The sequence below is a fragment of the Trichoplax adhaerens genome, genomic scaffold, assembly GCF_000150275.1.
Source record: "Trichoplax adhaerens TRIADscaffold_1 genomic scaffold, whole genome shotgun sequence".
Taxonomy (NCBI): Eukaryota; Metazoa; Placozoa; class Uniplacotomia; order Trichoplacea; family Trichoplacidae; genus Trichoplax; species Trichoplax adhaerens.
In genome coordinates, this window is record NW_002060943.1 from 8,783,953 (window position 1) to 8,788,471 (window position 4,519).

Here is a 4,519-nt window from a genome sequence, read left to right on the forward strand (position 1 = left end):
TGATAGACTGTAAATTATCATGGAAATGTTCCGTGATAGGACATATCGTAATCTGACTATTCTGTATTAGTTATTACATGTCTATGTTCGTAAATACTGTTGTCTGCATTAAGAGAGCAGTAGCTAAAATTAATATCTAATTCAGTAAATGATTCTAATGTTAATTGTATTAACTATGACTCATGAACTATTGAGGAATAGTATATAAATGCAGTATATCGTGAAATAAAGAAGAATTTGTCCAACTTAGTGTTTAACGTAAAATACGAGGCGTTTAAGTCTTTGTGTAGTCTGCTAGTAGAGCAAAAGTGCTCGTGATAGTGCAGATATCGTTCCTTGATACGTAGTTCAAGGAATTGACTTATTGATCGTAGATTACGTTATCTTGTTGCAAAGCTGTTTTGTGACAATAGCATAACTTATTATCACCAGTTATAGCAGCATCTATCTCTTCCAAGAAACACCTATACACTGTAGCTCTCGATTCAATATCACACAGTCGTTCAAAGTTTAACTAATTGCTTACCAAATAAGTGAAATCATATCTGCTATATATAATTCAAGTTTGACAATGTAATTCAGTAATTACTTCCAAGCTATGCACTTACATGTAAATATGTAAGTATCAAGTAAACCATTTTATCTTTTACCAGTGTTCGAGACTGATTGCAAAATTATTAACAATAGAGCAAGCATATCTATAAGTATGTTTATTAAAGTGTATGATAAGTTTCTTATTCACTAAATTTGATAGTAAATATGACATGAAATTGCACAGTTACATCCGAGGAGTAGATCTACTTCATCTTGAAACGTAAATAATTTAATTTCAAGGCTATAAACGGTTGTCTATAAAGTAACGATTTAATATAATTCAATAAATCATAATCGATCAATGAATCATATCGTTCTTCTATAACTTTGCGAGCATCATAACTTATAATATTGTTTCATATTGTTATCAATAGCATTAAACGAATTTTTGTATCAACTGTTGAATAATAAAGGTTTAAGCCATTAATTATTAATGAAGGCTAAGACGATGGAATATACACTATAGTATCGATTTTATCAAAAAAATTTTCCTTTGGAATCCAATTTATTTTATATTCGCAGTATACTTAAAATCATAGTAAAGTATCAGCAAAGCTCCGTATGCTTACCAAATAAGATAGTGGTCTATCATTGCGGGAAAACGATAAGAAAACCTACTAATCATCAAATCTACTTATATTTCGATGCGATTACCTTACGATGACACATTCATAAGAGTATACATGATAATAAGAATTTAAATACATTTCTTAAAAGTATCACATAGTCAGTATCTATATGACTTTGATAGAAAAATGTTAGCATACAAAGAAACTAAATCTGGATTTTTAATTTAGCCAAGATGCTGTAAATTGTCAACGATATTTCCAGATATCGAAAGCATTCGTAACTCGCTAAATTAATCACTTCAAATTTACAAATCACTTTTTACTCATTTTCATATATATCGTATTAAGATTTCCAGCGGCAACTTACTCGAGATAAAACTACCGTAAATTATTTATTTGCCCAAAGGTTTTTAAATCTAAGATGTTGAAAAATCTAAATGTGGCAAAGTTAAATCTATCTCTTTGTGAATTGTTACTACTAAAATATCTTCTCAAACTCTTCTGGTTTTCGCATAAAATTAATAATTTTATTGCAACCTGGAAATGACATTTTTAATATCTTGCAGAGTATTAATAGATGATGTCATATATTAGGAATGCTTTAATATATTTAAAGTAAATCATCTTAGTGACCTTCAGTTACATTACAAAGATGATTAGCATAACTTATAGATACACTTTACTTCCATTTAGCCATGCGAGTATTATCAGTCTATAATGGAACGCTATAGAATTATGATAGTTTAAATAGCTCAAATTTTCAAACGTGACTATTAACCGATCATCTCTACTATCAATTTTGAATAATTCATTTAGATAAATAAATAAATTACTAAAATATACATTATAATGGGTCTGTGTAGTCTATATCAAGAGAAATAATTATAGTTGAATCTAAACTACACGAGTCTTGTATAAATAGTTTAAAAATCAATCAAGATATCTTAAGATGACTAATCAATTTGCCCCAATTTCTGAGGCATCTTTGTAATAAGATTAAAAAATAAACTGATGACCTTAATACCAATATTTGTAGCCATTATGCAAATGGATAGCCAATATTATGAAGTAACAACATCTTGTCTATTTAACTTGCCGACTATATGAACTAATTCCTTGCGCATTAGCCATGGCTTAATTGTAATATAATGCAAGCTTACTTTTACTCAAACTTGCAAGATTAATATTTACTGGACAAAATGTATTGCCTTGATTTGATCGACAAAAGTTCAATTAAGAATGAGACAGCGCGCAGGAAGAGTCTGTGATTAATTCAGTACTCTGCCAAAATATGCTTATTGCTAGCTTAACTTGATAGATATAAGCTCCATTTTACTAATGAGATCACCTTTATTCTGATGAGCATTCAAACTATATCTTTAAATTGATGGACAGAAGATATATTTAAGGATCAGAATATCATTATTGTTTATATATTAATTATCATTAGCTCTACAAATTGATGATTTATATTACGTTGTTGATTGAGAGAATATGGCCAACAACAAATAGATGAATTTATCAGATATTAGATTGCTTTTTTCTATTCACGATATATTCTCTTTGATCATTGCCTACTTTGTATACAACATTGAACTTACTGAATCGTGCATGCTAACGTTTGCTTCTAGGACTTAATCTGAATAAATCAATATTGATTCGATCCTCATTAACATAATTAGCGCTTCTATCATAATTAAATTCTCTGTAGTTTTTATCGTTAGAACATCACTGATACAATGTAAAGTATACTGATTCCTTGTCTATGTACATGGAACCAATTCAAGTTAAGGCTTGATCTACTTTTTACTGTATTATGAACTTTTTGCTAGTGCTCTAGCTTTCAATCAATTACGCTGAATTCATTTAAAAGAGAGATTTCCTATTTCTCGCTAGAAACTAGGATTAGATAATGATTTAGCACCTACAAGCAATGTGGAGAAATATTTTAGAGGATAATATGATGATCATGAAAAAGATTTTAAATCGTTTTATAATTAATATTGACATTAGGCTTAGTTTCTTTCATGTTACATCAAAAAGGTTACCGCTCGATTGAAAACTTATAAAGCGGCCGCAACGACAATTTTTATTAATTTTAACATATTTTGCTGGACTGTGAAAGAATTCAAAGAAGGCGCATTTTACATTAAAAAATAGAACCTTTTTGGATAATGAACTTTCATTTCACTTGAAATATCCTAGCAGTGTTCCAATTCCATTTCAACGCATTCGATGTTCAATTAGCATTATAGCTATTGAAAACCATACGCTGATTCATTCAATCTTTACCTGCAAAGAAACGCCAATAATCGATTTTAATTTATTTTTTGTCATTTCAAGAATTATACGTGCATACTCGTATAGCTATTCTTATAGCTTTGCAATAGTCTTTAAGTTAGTCCATAAAATCGCAGAGCATTTAGAAATTTACATAACTTATTAACTACGCCCATGCTTTGGATATCCTCAGTCTTAAGTCAGATAAGTACTAAAAAATTTCATCGAAAATGGATACTTCTTCTATCAATTTCACTACTGCCAACCAATCACAGCCTATTCTCACTCAAAAATTTACCTTAATAGTGATGGTACTACAAAGTTTTTTGGCTGTTATCGGCATTCCAACTAATATTACAGTCTGCGTCTATCTAATTTGGCAATGGAATAAAATCAAGCTAAACGATGCACTGATCCTAAATCTAGCACTAGCCGATGGATTATATTGCATACTGAGGTAAGAATTATTTTTCATGTAATAAGACGGAAAATATTTTCTACTAATTCCCTTTCCATCTCTATTTATCACACTTGTCTAAGTAATAAAAAACTAGAAATCTTCCACTAATTCACTTTTCATTTCACCTTTATCATACCCCCCCCCTAATTAAGACAAACATTAGTCCATATAAGTTACTTATAATTAATGAGAGCTTCATTGCTTTGAAGATATTCTATTGCTATAGAAGTGAATAAACTTAATCTACAGTTTTTCTTTGCTAGTAAATTATTGATTAATTTGTTCCGCTTGCACACCGCATGCACTCAAATAGACAAAGATAATTTAATGTTATCTTAATACAAAATATACGAAGTATATACCATACAGTACAGCTGTGATATATACCAATCACGAGATTCCAAATTTTAGAAAAATAAGGCTTTATTGAATCTTACACAGAGATTAACTACACACAGCTCTACTCTAGCCGAATACTACTTCTAAAGACTTCCAGAACGAGCTAACAGAATAATCTAAAGTTGCATGCTTTTATACTTTCCGTAGCATTCGCAGCTGCAATCCGCAAGGCAACCTTTTACCTTATTTTACACATAGTTAAATTATTCTTAGTAAG